We start from the raw sequence: 24,128 nt of genomic DNA, 5'->3' as shown, positions 1-24,128 counted from the left end.
CCGTGTGGTCCCAGTGTTCCACAGACTTTATTAGAGCACTACCTGGACAACTATGCTTGGTATACATTTTGTACATGGTGTATATATATATATATATATTTCTGCCTACTTGCTTTTAATATATTACAATGGTTACACTCATTTTCTATTGTCTTTGCATTCTTCCGGGGGGTTTAGGGGGGTGTAACTGTGATGTATTTATATGCATTAGTGTGTGTGTTGTAGTGGGTGAGGGTGGGGGTGTTGCGTGTGTATGTCCCTGTTTTTTCCCTCCCTTGTGTAGTAGATGCAGTACTCACCGTGGTCTTCCTGGTAGAGGAGCAGGAAGAGTATTGCAGGAAGAATTTGGAGTTCCGGATCCATGGCGTCCTCGTTCCTCGTGGGGTGTGTAGAGGTGAGCGTTTTTCCTTCGGTATTCCTGTTTCCGTCAAGTTTTTATCCGCGGTGAATCCGCCCCGGAAAAGGTGGTGGATTGGCCTGTCATAATAGTGTGGGCATTACATTGTCCTCCGCCTGTCTGTTGGCGGTGACCGCCAAGCTGTTTGCTTGTACCGCTGTGGCAGTCGGAGTGTTAAAGTGGCTGTCTTTGTTGGCGGTTTCCGCCACGGTCGTAATGGCAATTTGTTTTCCGCCGGCCTGTTGGCGGTCTTACCGCCGCTTTATCACCGTCCGCCAGGGTTGTAATGACCACCAGAGTCTCTTCAGGTGGTCTGCCTGAGCTGTGGTATGGACTAGGTACAGCTGGGCACTCGGCCTCACAGCACGCCTCCGTTGTTCAACCAGACTGCACTGGACACGAACAGCAATGCCGATGACATCCGGATACTTCAGTCGCTTGTCCACGACTTCATAGTTCACTGGATATTGTTGGTCCGGTCCCGCCTGGGCTCACGTTGTCAAAGTCTATTTACAGTTTCTGATGCGGGTGCATCTGGAGCAGTGGGGAGTCCACTGTACACAGTCCGGGATGGCATTCTGGCTCTGGAGATTGTCTACCTCTTAAGACTGCAGATGACGTGATGGCCTGGTGCACCTGGGAGTCCAGCCGCAGAGCAGCAGCAGTCTTCCCTCTCGCGCCAGACCTCCATCAAGCAGGAGTCTCCTAGAGACCGTTTCGCGGGCGGCCACGAGACTGTGTGGACTGTGCCAGACGATCCCAGGCCCAGCAAAAACGTTGCAGAGGAACAGTCTACGGGACCACATCCAAGTCTTGCATGAAGCCACAAGAGTGGTTGATACAGGGTCAGCTTGCTCGAGCCATTAGGATTCAGGTGCTCTGGCCATAGTGCAAAGTCTTTGGGTGACCAGTCTCTTAATATGAGACCTCTGTGCCTCCTGATGCCTGACGTGGAACTGTCTCAGATCCATTCTCTCTCAGCAAGATTCTTCTCTCACAAGAATTCATTGGAGACCCTTGCCCGTGGATTGCCTTGGGACTACGTGGGCTTTGCGGGCCAACGTAGGCCACGCCAAAGGTGTCACTTTGAACTCTGAACAGGGCCACGTCCAAGTCCTGTGCAACCCCAAAATTCAAATGATCTGGTCTGCTCTCACCAGCAGGTGTCTGTTTCACGGGGCTTATGACAGGTATTCAGATGGTAAGTCTCTACGTTGCCAGACATGCCTTGTCAGTGTCAGTTCTTGTTACTGACTGGTTCCACTCAGGTGGCGCTGTGCTCCTTCGGTGGTTGGGCGATGCACCTCATCATTATGATGATGATGTTTTTCATCCTTCTGCAGATCAAACAGGTGGTGGTGTCTTTGTCAGCCGAAAGACCACTTGATGGACGTTGTGACCACTGGCGGGTCTTGTGGCCTGTGCAGTTGGCGACAAGGATGCCATCGCAGCCAAGCAGCCGGTGACAAGTGACAGGACGGTCGCACTGAGAAGCGTGGGGGTCCACCCGCTTAGCTGTCTTCAGTGACGTCTGCTCACCCCAGTGACTGTCTTGTGATGATGGATATCTTCTCATCTGCTTGCACGAGTCCTCAGTTGTGTCACACTACTTCCTTCCACTTGCACACCTGTGATGGAGTCGATCTGTGGTGTGACTGGTCTGTCACACTCCTCTCTTCTTCTCCTCATTTCTTGTTGTGGCATTGTGCCACTCTCTCTTCTCTTTTTCCTCCTTGGTGTGGCATGGACTTTGAGCTGCACCTCTGCCGGTGCATCTTCCTCTTCGTACTCAATGTGGCCTTGTGCCACAGGTCACATGCTGCGTCACATGGATTTATCACTGTACCTCCGCTGGTGCATCTTGCTCAGTTGCAGCCTCTCGCAGGCTGAGTCCTGCGGGTAGGACTTGATCCGCTCATCTGGCAGACCTCTCCCGGTCTGGTTCGTTCCCGGATCCTCTATGTGGAACCCTCCTTGGCAGGAGGGTCACTGCTCTCTTCCTCCATCTCTTCACTCGAGGGCGCCTCGAGGCTGCTCTGTTGCAGCGCTCACTCCTGCCTCCATCTGTTTTGGCAGGGTTGGTCAGTTCTGATGACCTGTTCACTGATGGGCCAACGGTGGCCATCTTCTGTTGTTGTGTGGCCAGCTGCCATGGCCTCTTGCCCCGTGCGTTAAGTCACGCTTTTGGGTGCTCTCTCTATTTTCGCAGGCTTTGCCCGTGTCGTCATATTCTCTGGCGCAGCTCTCTGCGCACGTGACATACTCCCTTTTTTCCAACTTCTGGGTGTCCTTTGTTAATGCCTTGCATGTCCCTTTCCCGTCCTGCGGTGATGTCCATCACTGCTGGGGCATGTGGCATTCTTTCGGCTGTGGCAGCGGGCGGCCGCCAGGGTCTGCGCAGGCCATGCCCGCTCTCTTTGTGCCTCACGTGGCACTTACGTCCATTCCTCACCGTTGCAGCTTGGCTGGGATAGCTACAGTCCTCTCCTTCCCTGTGCAGCGTCGTCTGCGTCGCTGCCATCTTCTGCGCCGTTTCCGTCTTCTGCACCATTTCCTTCTGCGGGCGCGCTGTTGGTCCGGTACTGTCACTCTCTGGGATGTTGCTTGTAGACTTTTGTTTAACAGAGCTGGTTTCCCTGTTAAAGCAGAAACAAGGGTGCAGTACTTACTTTGGCCACTAGATGCCACTAGTGCACTTCTTTCCAGCTGGAAAGACGCTCTTTCTCCCTCCTGTGTCTCCTCAGTTGAAGGCAGACCCTGAGAGGAGCCCCGCCCAGGGAGGTGCTCCCCAGGCTGGAGGGGGCTCTGGAAGGGGCTGCAGGAGATACAGGTAAGTGTCTGTATGTTTTCTTTTACACCTTTCTATTGTAAAGCTTCCCATTTTCTCGCTCAGCCTCCTTGTTAAGAGGCAGTTAAACGGCACGGAGTTCAGTGAGGTGGGGGCTCCGGGCACTTGAATCCTCCTCGGGTGCGTTAGCACCTCTCACCTGCTTTCCACGCATTTTTGAAGCCCCCTGGGGGCGGCCCTTGGCATTTTACTACTTTGGTGCGTGTCTGCACCTCTGTATTTCACTTAGTTTCGGCGCGTGTCTGCGCTCACGCACTTTCCTGCCTTCCCTGGGCTGCGGCCGTGTTGCCGGGGTGGGGGCGGCCCCGGGCATTTCTTCATCTGTGTTTTGTGGCGCGCGGAAGGCCCTCAGCACGCGGCAGTATTGTTTCCGGCGCGCGGCTGCGGCGCGTGCCCTTCTTGAAGGTGGGGGCAGGGCCCCCGCCGCACTTTTTTTTTTTCTTCTCGCTTCTCGGTGCGCAACTGCGCCAATTCCCCCCTATTTCGTGCGGGCTGCTGGCACGCTCTCTTCTGGCATTATTACCCTTTAAAAGGGGGAGACCCTGGGCATTGTTTCTTGGTGCTTGACAGCACCGTCACGCACATTATGTGCGGCCCCAGCAGCCCCCCACACGCCGCGGCCGCGCTTCGGCTGACCCGGGGCAGCTCCCGCCTCACGGACGGCCACCGCAGCCGTTGGCGCACTGTTCTCTCACCGCTGGGTGGGGGGTGCGGTCGTCAGGGCACTGCCACTTTTGCATAGAGGGGCGGCAGGATAGCCCTTACCAGGTTGTGTGCCTGCGGGGCTGGGGCTGGAGGCGCCTCGTGAACTCGCACACTACGCGCTCTCCACGAGGGGGGCTTCAGGTGTGGGGCGAACCCCACGCGATTGTAGTGTTGGGGGCCCCAGGCCCTCCTGCTACTGAAATAAGGGACACAGACACAGTAGTAGGAACCGGCCTCGGGCACGTGCGCCCGGCCCCTTTTATTGGCAGGGTCACCTGACTGGCGAGGCCTGTGTTGGGTGGGTGCGTGGTGTACATGTAAGACCAGCCCTCAGCAGAGTGGCTGGCAGAAACACTAGAACGTGCCCAGCAGGACACTACAGAGAGTATGACCATATCTGCTGAGGCCTCATAAGCGGTGCTTAATTGCCCAGGTACTACCAGTTACCCAGTAACTGCACTTCTTTCATTTGTAAGGAATAGCAGCAGTGCTCCAGTGCTTTTAATCAGGGCGCGTCCGCATTTCTCCGCAACAAACAGGTGTTTCGGAAAAGGAGTACCTGCACTTCTATATTTCTATTTCAAGCACTGCCCATAACTACGAAATTTGTAAAGTGGAAGCTCTCCTTGAGGGTCAAAATGCACTCTGTGTGTGTGGTGCCTGCATGGAAATAAGGGAGCGGGCACCAATCTTATGTACTGGTGGTGCTTCCGCTCATGACCCTTTTTCAATACGCTGTTTTTCAGGCACTTTGCAGATGCTGAGGTCTGCTGCCCTTGGAGGCATGCTCCGTCACTTCAGCCTCACCCATCTGGAAGGATTTTCAGAGGAAGTCTTCCTCTTGAATATGAATTAAATAGATTTTCTGCAAATCCTTGTAAACAGCTTCTTTATATTGTTCTAGATTAGTACATCAGGTAAAACACAAAAAAGTGGCCATCACATGGCAGATACTGTGCAAAGACAGAACTGCTCTGCAGCCCTTCCAGTCTTCTTTTTGCCTCTACAGTGTTGTAGCAGTGTGATTTATCAGGAAAATTATTATTATTATTATTATTGTTAATAGTATCATTATTAGTAGGGTGGTGAAAGTGTAATTCTATTGGAATTAGCGTGGCAGATTTAAATTAGGATGCTAAATGGAAACATTTTTAATTTTCACTGCAGATAGATGAAGAAGTTGGAAAGTGCTTTAATTACAGGCAGGGCCACTGGAATGGTGTGGCAGGAAAATACCAAATTATGAGGCAGGGTTGACCAATTTATATGGCAAGAAAAGTCAAGTTATGAATGTATAACGTCAGCAGCTCTAACTCAAATAAATGCGAGACCCATTGCATTGCAAATACTTGTTTATAGTTATAACTTACTTTAGGATTTTACGAATAGCAAAAGTATTAAATTTACTCAAAAGTTTAAATTACTAAAAGAAGAGTAACTTACGTTTGTGCGTCTGGCCCTGTGAATGCACCTTTAGCCATTTGGAACACTGAAGGTGCCCCCACCCCCAATCCCACATACAGGGAGTGCAGAATTATTAGGCAAATGAGTATTTTGACCACATCATCCTCTTTATGCATGTTGTCTTACTCCAAGCTGTATAGGCTCGAAAGCCTACTACCAATTAAGCATATTAGGTGATGTGCATCTCTGTAATGAGAAGGGGTGTGGTCTAATGACATCAACACCCTATATCAGGTGTGCATAATTATTAGGCAACTTCCTTTCCTTTGGCAAAATGGGTCAAAAGAAGGACTTGACAGGCTCAGAAAAGTCAAAAATAGTGAGATATCTTGCAGAGGGATGCAGCACTCTTAAAATTGCAAAGCTTCTGAAGCGTGATCATCGAACAATCAAGCGTTTCATTCAAAATAGTCAACAGGGTCGCAAGAAGCGTGTGGAAAAACCAAGGCGCAAAATAACTGCCCATGAACTGAGAAAAGTCAAGCGTGCAGCTGCCACGATGCCACTTGCCACCAGTTTGGCCATATTTCAGAGCTGCAACATCACTGGAGTGCCCAAAAGCACAAGGTGTGCAATACTCAGAGACATGGCCAAGGTAAGAAAGGCTGAAAGACGACCACCACTGAACAAGACACACAAGCTGAAACGTCAAGACTGGGCCAAGAAATATCTCAAGACTGATTTTTCTAAGGTTTTATGGACTGATGAAATGAGAGTGAGTCTTGATGGGTCAGATGGATGGGCCAGTGGCTGGATTGGTAAAGGGCAGAGAGCTCCAGTCCGACTCAGACGCCAGCAAGGTGGAGGTGGAGTACTGGTTTGGGCTGGTATCATCAAAGATGAGCTTGTGGGGCCTTTTCGGGTTGAGGATGGAGTCAAGCTCAACTCCCAGTCCTACTGCCAGTTCCTGGAAGACACCTTCTTCAAGCAGTGGTACAGGAAGAAGTCTGCATCCTTCAAGAAAAACATGATTTTCATGCAGGACAATGCTCCATCACACGCGTCCAAGTACTCCACAGCGTGGCTGGCAAGAAAGGGTATAAAAGAAGGAAATCTAATGACATGGCCTCCTTGTTCACCTGATCTGAACCCCATTGAGAACCTGTGGTCCATCATCAAATGTGAGATTTACAAGGAGGGAAAACAGTACACCTCTCTGAACAGTGTCTGGGAGGCTGTGGTTGCTGCTGCACGCAATGTTGATGGTGAACAGATCAAAACACTGACAGAATCCATGGATGGCAGGCTTTTGAGTGTCCTTGCAAAGATAGGTGGCTATATTGGTCACTGATTTGTTTTTGTTTTGTTTTTGAATGTCAGAAATGTATATTTGTGAATGTTGAGATGTTATATTGGTTTCACTGGTAATGATAAATAATTGAAATGGGTATATATTTTTTTTTGTTAAGTTGCCTAATAATTATGCACAGTGATAGTCACCTGCACACACAGATATCCCCCTAACATAGCTAAAACTAAAAACAAACTAAAAACTACTTCCAAAAATATTCAGTTTTGATATTAATGAGTTTTTTGGGTTCATTGAGAACATGGTTGTTGTTCAATAATAAAATTAATCCTCAAAAATACAACTTGCCTAATAATTCTGCACTCCCTGTATGTGCTGTGGGGGTGGAGTTATTTTTGAACATCCTGCCTTTCCTGACATATTTCTTCAGAAGATTACATCAGCAGCTCATGGATGAATGTTGTGGTGTTTTTTCTCATTTAGATATAAAAAAGTTTCTGCCGCTGTATTCAGTGGTTATACCAGAGCCTGTGTTGGAGACTGAGATTGTGAGACAGCTCAGAAGAATATGTGTTGGTGGTCACACCTCTAAACAGGTGTTTATTCCACTGCAGGAATGATACTGCAGATTTTTGTTGCATTTTCCATCACTGCATTCTTCTAAATAGGGGCTCTGTGGCAGTGCTAGTCTGTTCTTGAATAACTCCGCCCTTACAAATTCCACATATATCAGCTCAGCACACAGCAGTCATTCCTTCTGCTAGGCGGGTGTTGACCCCCCGCAGCCAAAGCTCCCTGGTTTATCACAAGCCACTCAGACCCAGAGACTACAGCTTCAGCTTGGATATTTCAAACTAACAAATACCAATTATTTTGTAAAGGATATCTAACAACACCCTCTCTACAGTGACTAAAGCGAGCTCCACTCTCAAGGAAACTTTAATTTATTTTTAATTTAATCTTGCCTGCCAGTGTAGGTGGGCAGAGGAAAGAATATGTTGGTGCTGTTCAACAAGATGTTTCAAATCTAACTCCGATTTATTTTTGGTTCTTCCATCTTCATCTTACAGAAGTGATATTTTGGCATAATTTATATCGGAACTCCTGGTCAGGAGTTCACAGTGCTTTTTGACACAGGTTCGTCAAATCTCTGGGTTCCTTCTGCTTCCTGCACCAGTTATGCTTGTGGTAAGTGCTTGGAGAATAAACAACGTATTCCATTATCTATCCTAAAATAGTATTGGTTTATTTGTTCCTCAAAGTGCCCACCAGTTTGTTCACATTTTATTGTCATGTGGAATTGAATAATCGTTATTAATATTTTATTCAATCAGAAATGGATGTGAGAGTAATGCAATTATTACAACGGAAAATATTAAACCTTTAAGTTCTGAAGGTTTTCATACCCTGCAGTTGAGCCCCTTTTAGAACAAGCCTGGAGTCAGCGTTTTCACGTATACTTTTTTTAGTTATTCAAAATACGTGTTTTGCATTTGAATTTGAAGTGTAGGTATATATTCACTTAAAAACCAAAGGTTACAGGGACGTTATAGTTAGCTTTTGAATTTACTCGCACAAAACCAGATTTCTTCAATAATTTAACTGCTAATGTTTTATTGATATTTTTATTGATGTTATAAAAGTTGACATGAAACCTGTAATATTTGAAGTAATAAGCAGTGCGTGGCGAGGGCATGAGTTTTAGTTACCTTAGGCAGCGAGTAGAGAATAGAGTGATTTTTAATAAATAAAACAAGACCAAAATGAAACAAAATCAATCAGTAGAACTGGAGATATGCAGGTTTAAAGATTTCAGTGACAACAGCACAGAAAAGACAAAGTGCCAACTGTGGATATCTGGTCAAGCCCGACCAAGACAAAGTTAAAAGCGCGGTCTTACTACGGGGACCCAATCAGGCCAGCTAAACAAGAGTACCTTAAATTCTGGTTGTGGAGCATTGTGAGGTTCCGCTCAGAGGATGCGTCGCAAAGCACTGGTTCGGAGAAGTGGCGAGGATGCGATGACCTGCATCGCAGTAGAGGATTTCATCAATGAGGGCTTGTGATGCGAAATCCGGCATCAAGGATACCTCGCTCAGTTGAGGTGATGCATCTGTTCTGAAGAGCATTGAGGCTGTGACAAATACTAATTTTCAGCAGGCGCAGGTCTGGCACCAACAAGAATTTTGTGAAGGAAGGGCTTTCTTTGGAAAAACCTCACACAGGAGGTGGTTCCAGTGCGAGCTGTGGGATCGATGCAGAGTCCTTGCATTGGTACAACCCTTGTAGCAGAGGCGATATGTTGATTCTGCTCAGGATTGCTTCGCACACAGAGTAGATGCATCAGTGCTGCTTCGCCTACAGATGAGCTGGCAGTGCACCTTCAGGCTCACTTTAAAGGATCCAGGAGTGGGTTGGCACCACTTGGCAGAGTAGTACTCACAGATGGCAGAGTCCAGGTGCTGGGTTCAAGATTGTTGAAGCCTTCTGTCCCTGAGGCTCTAATCAGAAGCCTAGTCAGCTTGCCCTTGGAGTCACTTTGGGGTCCTGGGTTCAAAAGATGCAGCTCCAGTACTTCTTACTCAGGCAAGAGGGCAGTAGGTCAGCACAGCATGGCAGCAGACCTTCAGAGGAACAGTCCAGCACAGTGACAGTCCATTCAGCAGCAGAGCAGTCCTTTTTCCTGGCAGAGTAACCACTGGTCCAGAAGTGTACTGAAGAGGTGGTGTCGGAGGTTCAATATTTATACCCAGTTCTTCCTTTGAAGTGTAAGAAGCCACTAGAGTTTCCCTTTGAAGTCCACATGCATCCATCCTTCCCCGTCCTGGCTCCAGGCTAACTACAGGGGGTAGGTAGCCAGTTGTGTGGAACAATGCACAGCCTATTTAAGTATTAGTAGAGCAGTGCTCAGCTCCACCTTCCATACAGCCAGTGATCACCCATCAAGGAACACCTAAGCTCTCTGTTGTCTGTGTTTGTCTTGAAGGAATACACACAGCCCAGCTGTCAGATACACCCAGTCATGTGAACCTGAAGGCAGGCTACAGGCACTAAAAGGCTAGAGCAGGAAACTGACCAACTTTCTAAAGGTGTCTGTTTTCAAAACTAAAACTAAAATCCAACTTTACTGTCTGTAATAGATGATTTTTCATTACAATTCTGAAGACACCAAACATTAACTGGTAACCTAATTCCATTTGGAAGTTGCTGATTATTAAATGTAATAAGGCAACTCCAATGTTATGGGAGAGGTAGGACATGCAGTAGTGAAAAACAAATTGAAGAGGTTTTCACTACTGGGACATGTAAAGCTTAAAAGTACATGGGCTACATTTTAAATACACTGCACACTGCCCAATGGCTGTCCAGGAGCTACGCTATGGGTGACATATATGTATTAAAAAAGAATGTTTGGGCCTGGCAAAAGGTTTATTTTGCCAGGTCGAAATGGAAATTTAAAACTGCACACACAGGCTGCAATAGCAGGCCTTCAACAGGTTTACAGTGCTACTTAAGTAGTTGGCACAATAAGTGCTGCAGACCTCATTTGTAAAAAGAACAGATGATGGATGGAATGCTGCACAATGCAAACATTCACCCCCAGTCACAGAGATGTGTGTTTAATCCACAGTTTATTGGCCATCACACCACCCCAGTTTGGACATAGCTATATGCAAATCAGTCTTGACCTTGCACCCCATGGGAACAGCCCAGCCTGAACTGACAGGCCAAGTCCTCCCTGGACTGGAAAAAAGCATCCTGGGACTGGTTTCAGTGTATCACCCCTTATCGGCCAAGATAGCTTCAATCCAGTGGTGTAGTGAGTATGAGACCATTGTCTCGGCATAGCCATCCCAGGCCTCATTTGTAGTATTTACTTTACTGGCCCTGGGTACATGTTGCACCACTTTACTAGGGATCTGTAAGTAAGTTAAATATCCCAGTATGGGGTAAATCAATGGCATTATGTTTTAAGAGTGAGCACATGCACTTTAGCACTGGTTATCAGTGGTAAAGAGCACAGAGTCCTAAGGCCAGCAAAAATGAGATCCACAAAATTGGAAAAGGAATGCAAAAAGTTTGTTTGAAGACCACCCTTAAGGCTGATAGGTCTAACAAGCATCAAACAGAGGGATTTGAAAATAATACACTCATTTTGTATTACTGTTTTTATTCGGTTTTCAATGCAGTACAGCAGCTCACAAGTTCCACTGCCTATATATCCGAACAATATTACATTTATTAAGTCTTTACAGTTACAATGGGCCCCTAGGGGTTAGCTTCATAGAGCGTAATAACTGTATTTTACTTCAGTGTCCTCCCGTTGTCTATGGGCTCTTCTCCCTCCCTCCAGCAGCCTGTTCCTAATGTGAATCTTGTTGTTTAACTTCACCCTTTTCTAGTGAAATTCCCTAGTCCAGCCCTTAGTGCACTCCCCAGCCACCCCAAATGTAAACAAATGTATTCAGACGTCCTCTCTCCTGGTATACTACCCTTTCCATACATTCCATCATGCCCATTTTCCACATATGTATTGTGTGTCTCTGTATTCCCCCACCTTAGTGATCTCTTTCTTCGCTATTATGAATCCCAGTAAGCAGAACGATAACTAATGACTGCTGTGTGATTGATGTAACACTCTAAGTGGCCAAGGGTGTGCCCAGATGTCTGTTCCTTGTTCATTGTGCCACTGGAACCAAGCTGCACTCAACTCAAGAATCCCAATCAGGTTGAATCCTTGTGCTCTGGCTTAGAAAGGAGTTGGCTTGGCAATTTGGCCTGGTCTGTTCATACTGGGGCAGGACCAAGGCTGATTCACATGTGGCTGGGTCCTGTTCTGAGGTGGCATGGTGGACAAAAGATCGATGGGTTAGAATGCTAAGCTGAGCAGTTATCAGTGGTGAAACAAAGGGAAGCATCTCTTCCTTCACCTTTGTGTGTTTGCTGCATTCACACATGTGTCATTCTGAACTAACATTCAGCTTTAGACTAAAAATAATCTTCAAATCTGAAGATTTTTTATTTATATCTTTATTGAGTGTACATATATCAAATACCTCCTGGGGACAATCACATAGGCTTCAAGTGTTTATTGTTGTTACTCAATAAAACTGTTATCCATTATAAATGAAACCTATAATATGTTTGTTTATTGGCCAAATAATGATTAGAGGTCATATGAGTCCGTGGACTCTGTAAATAGATACTTCAGGCCCCCACGGATCTGCTGGCAGCAGGTTAAGAACTGGTGATCTAGTTCAGAGATATTGCAGTTGTGATTCCTACCTAGAACAGTGTGTTGCACCTGCAGATCCATCACCCTTTGTTTCCCACCTCTACACCCCCTTCCTATTCCTCACTGAGTATACATTCTATCACTCACCCTCGTTCCATGACCACCCCAATATCTATTCCCTCATTCCCTGCACCACCTTAATTATTTTACTCAATTACTTCCTCTAGCGCTCCCCCTTCCAAGCTCCCTCTGCTGGTCAGTTCCTTATCTGACACTACTGACGTAAATTCATCTCTCCCTTAATCTCCCAGTGCTTCACTCCATTCATCTCTCCCTCTCTGCCCTGGATCAGGCACACATGCTCACACCCACACTTCTACTAAACTCCATTGCTATCACGTCCTCCTTCATTCCATCAACGACTCATTTCCATAATCCCTCACTGGTACATCTCTCACTGCCCAAATTATTCAATGCCTCCACCACTAATTCAATTGCTTTCTTTTAGCTTAATCCCTCCTTCAGTTATTCAGTCTCACTACTACTCAATACCATCATAAATGTCTTACCACCATCCTCAATTATATACTCCCTTTCAGCATCAGTCACTCCCTTCATAATTGTCTCACTACCATGCCCCATCACTCTCTTCTCTCCCTTCCTTTGTGAATGGCATACCATAATACCCTGTCACTCTCACTCCCTTCCTGAATGTCATACGTTCATCCTTCATCCCTCACACTTCCTCATTATCAGTGATTCCTTTCATAAATGTCTTATCACCTTTACCTAGCACTCACTCCCTCTCACTATCACTCACTCTCTACATGAATGTCTTACCACCTTCCCGTAACGCTCTCCCCCTCTTACCATTGCTCAAACTCTTCATGAATGTCTTACTACCTTCCTCAGCACTCACTCCCTCTCACCAGTGCGCACTCCCTTCATGAGTATCTTAACATTGTCCCTTAGCACTCACTCCCTCCCAATATCTCTCACCCCTTCACTGATCCATTCATTGGTGTATTGATAGAACTAAAATCAAATCCTTCTGGATGGAGATGGGCTTACATGTAAGCCAATGAAGCCCTTTTTTGGATATTCTGCCAGTGGCCAGTAATATTAGACTATCAGTGCACTAACATTCTAAGATATCACAGTATCTTTAAAAGAAGCACATTTGCTGGCTGAAAGTCATCTTACTGACAGGAATCAAGTTGACCAGAATGTCATTCTTTGACAAGAAATCATGGTCCCATGTTCCTCCATCTTGGGATTAATAGTGTGGCACTAAGAAGAGAAGGGAGTACTAGAACAGGCATGCTTTGGAGGTTGCATCAGAATCAGCACCATGACTTGCTGCTGATATGCAGCTGATTTCGTATTTTATTTTGTTACTGGTTTATTGACCCTACAAAATATACATCTGCGTCAGCATTGTGATATTATTTTCCCTGCACCTCTCCCACTGCACAAATGTCCTCGGGGTAATGCTACCCTGTATACAACGCAACCAACCCAAAAATGCAAGTATTGCTGCTTACTTACAACCGTGCAGACTAGTTTAGAATAGATTCAATAATACGGCCTACTAAACAAATACTTAAATACTTAATGAATTTTACTTAATGTCCTCACACCAAAAACTAATGATGGTTCTTTCATCCTGATTCTATAGCTCTGAAAATGACTTCCAGTTGAGCCTGGCCTGCAGCAGTGGATACATATTACTACAACATGATGTTTCTTTCATTGTTTCAGTGAACATTACCATTGAATAGGATTCTGCGCTTCTAGCATTCAGGGTTGCCACTGCAGACAGCTGGCTGTGTTTCTTCTGTAGCCTTTTACTTATTTGTTTAAATATTTTGTAAAGTGCTTTGTTGTCACTGAAGTCATTGTTAAAGAGAAGTTTTTGAGTAACTTTCTTCCCTTCCTTAATAGAGGATAAACAATACCTATTGTGTATCTATAGTAATCTCAGCATTACTCGGGTATAGACTTTGGGGGTCATTCTGACTCCCGCCGGCTGCGGTAACCGCAGGGCCGGCGGGAGCCGCCGAATGACCGCGCCGCGGTCAAATGACCGCGGCGGCCATTCTGGCTTTCCCGCTGGGCTGGCGGGCGACCGCCAGAAGGCCGCCCGCCAGCCCAGCGGGAAAGCGCCTTCAACGAGGAAGCCGGCTCCGAATGGAGCCAGCGGAGTTGAAGGCGTGCGACGGGTCCAGTGGCACCCGTCGCGATTTTCAGTGTCTGCTTGGCAGACACTGAAAATCTTTGTGGGGCCCTGTTAGGGGGCCCCTGCAGTGCCCATGCCAGTGGCATGGGCACTGCAGGGGCCCCCATGGGCCCCACGACGCCCGTTACCGCCAGCCTCTTCACCGCCAGGAACAGGCTGGCGGTAAGGGGGTCGGAATCCCCATGGCGGGACACCGCCGGTTTCCCGTTTCTGACCGCGGCTGTACCGCCGCGGTCAGAATGCCCATGGATGCACCGCCAGCCTGTTGGCAGTGCATCCGCGGCACTATGCCCTGGCGGTAGTCAACCGCCAGGGTCAGAATCAGGTCCTTTGTCTGAGGTCACTTTGTAATATCTATGCCCCTGTCCTTGAGCAGTTGGTCAAAACAGGATGAGAAGGAGCTAGCTTTTGCAATCTAGTTGACCATGCTTTTACTCAGGATCTCTGAGTCTCTGCATATATGAAGGAAAACATACTTCCAAATATTTGGGACTGCCACCCTTCTGTGCTTTGAAGTTTACACTATGTACCACTGGAAGCAAATGAAGTTCTTTGAGGTTGGTGAAATATGATCCGATTTTCTGTCTCTCTCTTGAGGGCTCCAGCGTAGAACATGCCCTGTCTCAGTACCACTTGAGCCCTCGTAAATAGTGTGGAGATGTACATCAAGCAAAAGGTGGGTTTCTCTAAGTAGTATGCATCTGCTTTACCTCATGCTACCTTTGGAGGAAGAGTCTCTAGAGCAGGTAAAGTTGGTTCCTACTGTATACCCCTTAGTGCTATCATTCAGAATCTGCGTGTTCCTCTTGTTGCCTTCCCACATAACTTTTCGGGACCACCGTCCCCTCTATATTTGCTTCGGAGCTTCGGAGGAATGTGGCCTACATTGGTTTGGGCCCATGTATCTTTCCCCAACCCCACTTATACACTCTGTATGTTCTAGCTTAACTATTTCAAACAGCGGACTTTTTAAATTTATATTGTTTTTATACAGGGTAGTTTTCCCATTATGTAACTAGTAGGCCTGGGCAGAGTTTACAGAGGTCTGCTACGCGGAACTCTGCGAAGGGCAGAAAAAACTCTGCTGTTTGCACTAATTTTCAGCATGGGAATTTATCCTGCCCTGTAAAATCAGGGCAAACGTCATCACGCGGAGCGCCAGAGGGCTCTAACTTCTTTCTGCCACTCGAGTTGATTTTCTACTCGAGTAGCAGCTTCCTCAATGCAAACAGTAGCTGTCTCATCGCAAGCAGTTGTGGCCTACTGCATCTGCTTGCATTCTGAAATCTCGTTCACACTTGGCAACTTAACAAATTCTCTCACTGGCACTCACCAACTTAATGTTGGCTAGCACGAGCAAGAGAAGAAACTCCACTCCACGTCACTTCGTGGAGTTTTGTGGGAAAACTCTGTGCACTCCACCGGCAGAGCTGAATTCTTTGCCCACCCTTAGTAACTAGTGAGGCAATTTGACATTTTCTTGCTCATTTCTTAATTATATTTCATTTTGTTGTATCGCCATCCTATTTGAGTACAAGCCTTGTATTGGATCTGGAATCTTCTTGTTTTTTGGTTTTCGCGGGCATCAATTATTTTAAACTTTGAATTTTTAGAATCCATCCCCCGCCTGGTGCCTTTTTGTGTGGTGTAGGTGAGTGTTATTCTGTTTTGTGTTTCTTATGTTTGATTAGGCATTTTTAATTCTTTACCACTAATGTGGTTCTGTCTGTTTCCTTTATAGTCTGACTGTTAATTTTTCATTAGTTTTGAGCTGTTCTTGAGTGTTCTTTCTTCCTATGTTGTGGTAAGTTATATACTTGAGTCTATGAGTGGCATGTGCATGCATGGCAATGTTATGTTGGCACATCAGGATACTTGTTCACTGAGCACTGGTGAAGGTATAGTTTTGGTGAACAATTGGTCAGTGAGACATCACTGGTCACTGGGGTGTTCTTATCACATGGTGCAAGGTGGATCTCTATGTCTCTTCAGCATTTTTATGTATGTTCATTACCTATTTACAGTGCATTGGTAGGATTTTGGAGGTCTTACTTTTGTTTATGTTTTAACTTTAGAACTTTGCTGGGGTCTCGCACTGCTTATTTTTAATGTCCGTAATGTTTACAACCTGAGAAAGTGGCTCCCACAGGAGTGTGGGTACCACCGACACGCGCATCAGCGTTGGAAAATTTGACTTGACTGAAGATCCAAGAATACCAAATTATCCTCACGGACTGTTGGATAAGAATCTTATGGCCGTGCAATGAATTAATGTATCCTGGTCGAAATAATATTATGAAAAAACAATAAGCAAACTAAGTTGGGTTATGTAAATGCATCTATATTATCTAATTATTCATAGATAGACTGGAGACAAATATACTACTCCAATGTTAAGATTATGATTAGTTGTATTTTATGATGTGTGCGATGTGTGGTGCATATATGGTGAATGATTGTGTTATCTGCTGGGTGGAAGTGTGTATGCGAAAGACCCAGATAGGTATGTAGTCATATATTTAGTTTTTGCATTGAAGCATGTTATATCTTCCTTTGGAGTAGTTCTGGACAGTATGCATATACAGTACTCAGATTGGGTATGTTACTGTGCAATTGTAATCATATATCAGTGTGGTTTATTTAATATATTTTTTAAATAATGTTGTTTTTATATATAGCTCCATTCTCTTTTTGACGTTATTTCCACAGGAGGTATTCTTATTTTTACAAATTTTAGAGCAGTGGTTGTTTTATGCTCTTATATGGGTCCTTCATAAAAGCCTAATGAAAAGGTGTTCTTCTATCTTATGTTTTTAACTTCAATTTTTATTTGCATTGTCATTGTCGTTTACAATTGCTAGGTTTGCTCAGACTCACTACTCTGTATGCTGAATAAATTGTTACCTAAATGTAATCCAATAAACTGCACTTTCTTGATAACATTTTACATAAATACTAATGAGAGAACGTTTTCTTTGAACAGAAAATCACAAAACCTTCAACTCCTCACAGTCCCCAACATTCAAATCCATCAATGAAAGTCTTTCAATTGGTTATGGCTCTGGCTAATTGACTGGGGTCGTGGGGAGTGACACTGCCCAGGTAAGGGCAACGTCAATAATTGCCCGCCAGATGCCTTTATTCCTAAGGAAGCCAGGTTAAACTGACATTTAGTAGAAAAGGTATGCACCCTTAGAAATGAGGTATGTGCTCCCTCCTAGAGGAATCATTGAGTAAAACTGATCATATTCCAGTCTTTTACTACAATGTTTGAAGCAAAAACCATACATTTGCATACATTTTGTAACATTATTTTTGGCCTTCTTGTTGGATATCTTCCTTATCTGCGTAAACAAATTGATTGTGAAATGTTAAAATGCTAAATGTGAACAAAGCATGACTTGTGGCTTGTACAGGGGGCCATTATATTGCTTGTGGAATTTTGTCTGAGACAAATGTGCTAGCGCTTATACATGGACCACGGTGTCTGGATTAAATGTCAAACAGTGATCTCAAATCAGCATCCATTGAATTCAGTTTGTGAAGAATAAGTGGCCCATGCTTATCCTCCAGTCAACCATGCATAGGGTTACAATTCAATATCTTCTTGATTTTAGGTTGGGAACATCATGGACACAAACAAGTTTTTGGTTTAGCTGAAAATGAAGATGACAACTTTTATTATACACTATTTGGTAGGATCCTGGGGCTGGGATATCCCAATATATCCTCAGATGGAATAATCCCAGTCTTTGACAACATGTGGAAACAGAAGCTAGTTCAGGAGAACCTCTTCTCAGTATTCCTGAGCTCGTAAGTCAGACACATCAGTGGCACAGGAATCTTGTTCTTGAAAATGATTCTTTAAAATGTTCCACTTCAATTTTTCTTCCTCATGATTAGACATAAACGTCTTGTATTTCTGATCACATTATTGTCTTTTCTGTCTTCCTACTCCTCTGTCTGGCATCACATGGGAGAGGGTAGGAATGGTAAGGTGCTAAGGGTCCCAACGCCAGATATTTCACAGCCTCACACCAACCGTCAGAGACTGTCTTCTTGTGCAGATCTTGCTGCACCCCATGTTGGTTCCTTAGATACCTCTGGGTTTAGGTTTTCAAAGTGCCACATGCCTGCACCATGCAAACCAGTTACGTATTAGAAAGGATGTGTAAGGGAACTATCTCTTAAGCAACATATCAACTTTTGTTTCAAATTGCATGTGGTTCTTTTCTAGGAGTTTACAATTTCAAATGAATTTATCACTGGATGTACTTGTACATGTATTTTGTATCCAGCACACCATACAAACACAGGGGTCAATCCACAAACATCTTGCTTAGACTCACTTGCCGTACTGCTGAATTCCAAGAGTAAGCCAGGAGTGCTACAAGAGTAAGTCATATCAACTCTTACACCAATCTTTGCAGATTGTGCCCACAGTCTATAGGTATGAAGACTATTGATTTTGGTTCATTTTTTTCCATAACGTGTTCCTAAAATACATTTTCTAAAATGTGTTAAGCAACTTTTTTGCATGTATCAACATTAAAGGCACACGCTAAAGAAAAAGTTAAATAATATTATTCATTACAGGTCTCCAGTCCATATAAATGTATATAAATAAGAATCCCAAAGTCCAAATCACGATATCCTAAAAAAAAATCCAATCACATGGTATTCCGATGTACAACACTTCAGTCCTTCTGTGGGGTTCAGCCAGTTTTTATGTTTCATCCAATTCAACACATTTCTTGTCCTTCTGTATATGCTGATGATAGATTTCAAATGTGACTCGGCCAACACGCGTTTCGTCTTGGGAAGTAACCCACCAACTTAATCAGGGCTGAAACATCATCAAACAAAATAATCCCATTATAAAAGAGAGAAATTGCAAATATAGCAAACTGATGCCCGGTCACCAAAATCCCCTGGATATGGAGCCCAATTAATATAACTCACTCTATAATACATGATTCCAAGATTTAGAACAATGTTAACTAACAATACCATGATCCTTAACAATAACAACATAGTAACATGCCTCATATTGAACTACATGTTGATGCAATCTATAAGATGAATAATGCCCAGCACCTCCCATGTGTCTAGTGCCACAAACCATGCACACACAGGGTTGCTCACAGAACGTGGTGAATATCAAGGAAGAAAATGTTAACTGAATCTCTACCTGGTACAACAACAGTATTTAAATCAAAATATTGAGTTCGATCATCCCCATTTCTTAAGCTCCATCGTATTTCCACATGCCTGAGTAACTGTCAATAGAAAACATATAGAGCCTGATTACAACTTTGGCGGAGGGTGTCAATTCGTCCCAAATGTGACGGATATCCTGCCCACCGTATTACGAGTTCCATAGGATATAATGGACTCGTAATACGGAGGGTGGTATATCCGGCACATTTGGGACGGATTAACACCCTCCGCCAAAATTGTAATCAGGCCCATAATCCTAATTGATACAGCCACCCATTACATTATTACTCAAAACAGTACATTGTAACCGTCCATGTCACCCCTCCTAACACATTGACCTCCACTGCTACCACAGCGATAAATAATCATCAAATGGCCCAAATATAATGAATATAAAACTGCTCAAATCAAGAAAGGGTGTAACTGCAAAAGAATGGCAGAAAACACCAATGTATTCATAAATGTATAAGATTCTGCTCACCTGACCAATATTGACGGGGTACAAAATATAATCATGTAGTGCCGTGAGTATCAGTGCGAGTACTCTGACAATTCCCCACAGGAAAAGTCTCCACTTATATTGCCATAAAAATAAAGGAAGGACTAAAATAAAAGCTCTCCTGTGTCCGCCATCTTAGAACTACATCAGTCCAAAGTCTAAAATCCCCTAGAAGGAGTACAAATTATGTCCCTCATTCGAAATCATAATCAAATCCCCAACTGAACTTGAAAAGCAAGTTATATATACCAATAGTGTTAAAGTGAATCACCATAAAAGCGCACATAATCAGATATGTCAAAATCGTCACTGAGAAAGTCAAAAGACTACAATTCTGTCCCCAGTTATCCACCATCTTTAAAATAACATATATTGATTATGTATTCCTCTATTTTCACCAAAATACATAACAGGCAAAAATATTTAGTCTTGGTCCAAAAACCCAAGGAATGGAGCAATAGCCATACTTTAAGGTTTGAATACATGGTCTACTCATATTGATATTCGAGAAAATAGTATACAAGCCTTGACATATACAAGAACAGTAATTATTTCCTAAATATCAATCCAAGTCTGCTGCAGGAAATGTGTGTGCATGTTCAAATAAGCATATAATAAATAAAATACATTTCTAATGAGTATATATAATGCATATGGTGATGAACAGGTGTACACAGTAATAATCACACTGGAGAGCACCCTTATGAAAAGTTCCAATCGTGAACTTCAAAAGATTTAATCACCCAAGAAATATTCCAGTTAATAATCAGTATTAAGACCATCCTCAATTGCTCTGAGGTGCATGATCCATAGCGTCTTCTTTCTTTTCAGGGCAAGTTCCCAGTTACCACCCCTAAGATCACTCGGTATATGTTCAGTTCCATAAAATTTAAGTGATTTATTGGCTCCTTGTTCCAGGCAAGTTCCATTGTGTACTACTATCGGATATCTCTCATCATCATGTATGAGTGCTATCGCATGTTCACTAATCCTCATCCTAAGGGGACGAATAGTACTCCCCACATAGATACAATCACATTTACATATTATAACATATACAACAAATGTATTTCAATTAATAACTGATTCAGTCTTGAAAGTACGATTAACAGTACTAGTAAACTCCTTCTTGCCATGACATGCCCATCTACACACCCCACATTGCCTGCCTTTAAAGAAATCTTTCCTATGGTCAGACAACCAATTGCCCTGGATAACTAAGACTAAGAATATTTTTCAAAGATCTGCCTCTACGGTATGCGATTTTGTGTCTGCTCGAGATGAAATTCTTGAGACTATCATCTTGAGACAGAATTCCCCAGTGCTTTTTCAGCATCTTCCTTAGGGCGATGGATGTTCTAGTGTAGTCCATAACCATTCTGACTTTGTGTGCCTCATTTCTAACACCAGAAGTAGGAGTAGGTTTTAATGTCTCCAGTCTAGAGATTCACATGACTCTACATTGTGCTTTTCTAATATCACTCGTCTGATATCCTCGCAGTTTGAAACGTTCACCCACATCCTGAATACACTGTTCAAAGTCCTCATCATACTGCAGTTTTGTTTAGCCCTCTTCATCTCACCAAATGGTATTGACACAATTTGGTGTCTAGGGTGAGCACTTACCTACTCTGGTTATCTTAACCTCTTGGCAGACTATTACTCAACAAAGTGAGCACTTACTTTAGAAGCACAGTTAAACCCCGGATTGCATATATTATTGGATGAATTGATGGCACTAAGGATTTATGTTTATATATCCTCTTAATGGGCTCTACTGTACATAAATTATTGGTGCAACATCTTCTTTTGTGGTTGGCATAAACATTTGTATGGCTTAAATCATTTGAAAAAAATAAGCATTGGTTGACTTCAACTACTAGTTAAAGTGCTAAAGCAATTACATATAATTAAAATAAACTCACTAAGGAAACATATACATTTACTTTTTAACATTTGAAAAATTGTTTGTTACATTTCTAGTGTGCTTAACTTACTTGCTGCATTTTTAAGTGGGCAATAACCTCAACATCCTAATAAAGAATATGGGGGGTCATTATAAGTTTGGCGGTACCAGGAACACCATGTTGCCGGTGGCGGTTGTACCACCAACGGGCCGGCGGAGAAGACCGCCAAATGATGACCATGGTTGTCTTCCCAACAGAAGAACGCCAAACCACCACCAGTGCAGTCATGCAGTCATGTTGTCACGGACGGGGGTAGCCACCTTCAGGCCGGCAGACACCATGTTCCCCCCAGACATATTACGAGACAGCACACTTACACCGCTAAGGTTTCTGCAGCAGACACACCACCACGGAAACCCTGGCGGAAACCAACTGTATGAAAGGAGACATCAACCTTCTGGAACACATACCTGTTTGGAGCAGCCAGGAAACATGAACTGCACGCTCTCCCACTGCTCCTGCTCGCACAACCACTCCAGAACGGAATTAACGGCAACAACAACTGTGAGTACACACACACCTACCTGAAACTGCAGGGAAAATCCAAAGTACACACGCACACACAGCATACACATCCGGGATGGCATGTGACTGTGACACACACTTAACCAACCACCCATACGTGCGCACACACAAGCACTACACACAGCACGGCCCACACACACGTAAAATACACACACCACCCTGCAGACACACAGCACTTGCACAGTCCAATACACAACACTACTGATTCACACAACCGCAACAACACAAATGCTTCAGCAAGCCAACACATTACACACCTCCTCATGGCACTACATACATACAACAACACGTAAAAATACCTGACCACCAATATACACAATCACACAGCCATATACCGAAGTGTACGTCATATCACGCTAATACAACACACAACGCTTGTGACATACCCATCACCACACACACGCATGTACACACAACAACCACACAAGGGCACACACACCACCAATTTACGTGTCAACACAAACAATAGACACATTATCAACATAAATGCATGTTCCAATCACAAACATATCCTGCACACAAAACACAGCCATCAAAGCATGACAAATGGCAGGGCCACACCCACACATGCTGCCCAGACACAACAACTAGCACAACCAACACATATACACTTCACTCACACACAAATCAAAGCAAGCAATACCGAAACAGCTATGTGTAAAGAAAGGCAGGACAAGTATGCTACCATCGAACCAGATATAGTAAATATATATATATAGCAATAACTACATAATTATGTACACAGAGAAGGCCATTGGCCAGTTCAAAGTGTTCAAGGCACAAATGGCACTTCTGTGTGCTCCTAGATTACTCCTGCCTGCTAAATGACCTCCATAGGGTAGGGGCATCAAGGGGGCAGGCAGGCACTTCAGGGATGAGGGGGGGCAGAGGAAAGGTCTGGGCTGGGGTTTGGGAGGGGGGGTCTTTGGGCTTGGGAGGGGGGCTTAGGGTGAGCTTAGGGAAGGATAGGAACACAAGAGGGGTCGATTTCTTGGCAGGGGAGGGGCATGGCTACTAGCAGGTGGGCAGGGGAGGACTTGAAGGTGGAAGGGCTGGACATGGGGAGGGACACAGACCGTTTGGGGGTATCACAGTGTGGGAGATGAATAGGGAAGAGGGAAAACTCAGAGAGGAACACCTTTTTAGACACACAGGGATGGACATGGCAAAAGAGTTTGGGAGTGGAGTTAGAGGGAGTGGTTGTTGGAGGTGTCTTAGTGAATGTTTTGGGTGCATGTGTGTGCGAGGAATGCTTGTAGGTGCTGGGTGTCTGTTGGGTGGGTGAGTGCGTTTATGTGTCTTGAGAGGAGGGGGAGGAGGAGGTGCTGGGAGATGCCATGCTGGAAGGGTGACTGTCAGTTGGGGTGGTGTCTGCAGGTATGGAAGATGTGCTGCATGTGGGTGTGTCAGTGGTTGTGGTGTCTGCGGATGTGGTAACTGGGGTGGATGTCTGCGTGTCTGATATTGGCTGACTGTGGGTAAGATAGGAGTTGTGGCTGGATCAGTGAATTTTAAATGTAAATTAGCACTTGTATAGCGCACTACTCACCCGTTAGGGTCTCAAGGCTCTGTACTCATACCGCTATGGAACCCCTCCTGGCTTTTCCCTGTGAGGTGCCCACTCCTGAGCACCCCCAGGGTGAAGCCAGGCATCTAAGCGCTGTTGGGGCTGTTGTGGAGATTAAGCAAGCTATTGCCCAGAGTTGCAGAGTGGGACCCATGAATTAGATTAGGCACCGAGGCGAGAATTATCTGGTCAAGGGGAATTGAGCCCAAGAC

Source organism: Pleurodeles waltl, chromosome 8 (assembly GCF_031143425.1).
Source record: "Pleurodeles waltl isolate 20211129_DDA chromosome 8, aPleWal1.hap1.20221129, whole genome shotgun sequence".
Classification (NCBI taxonomy): Eukaryota; Metazoa; Chordata; class Amphibia; order Caudata; family Salamandridae; genus Pleurodeles; species Pleurodeles waltl.
The sequence above is the reverse complement of the archived record's forward strand: the minus strand, read 5'-3'. Positions refer to the sequence as shown.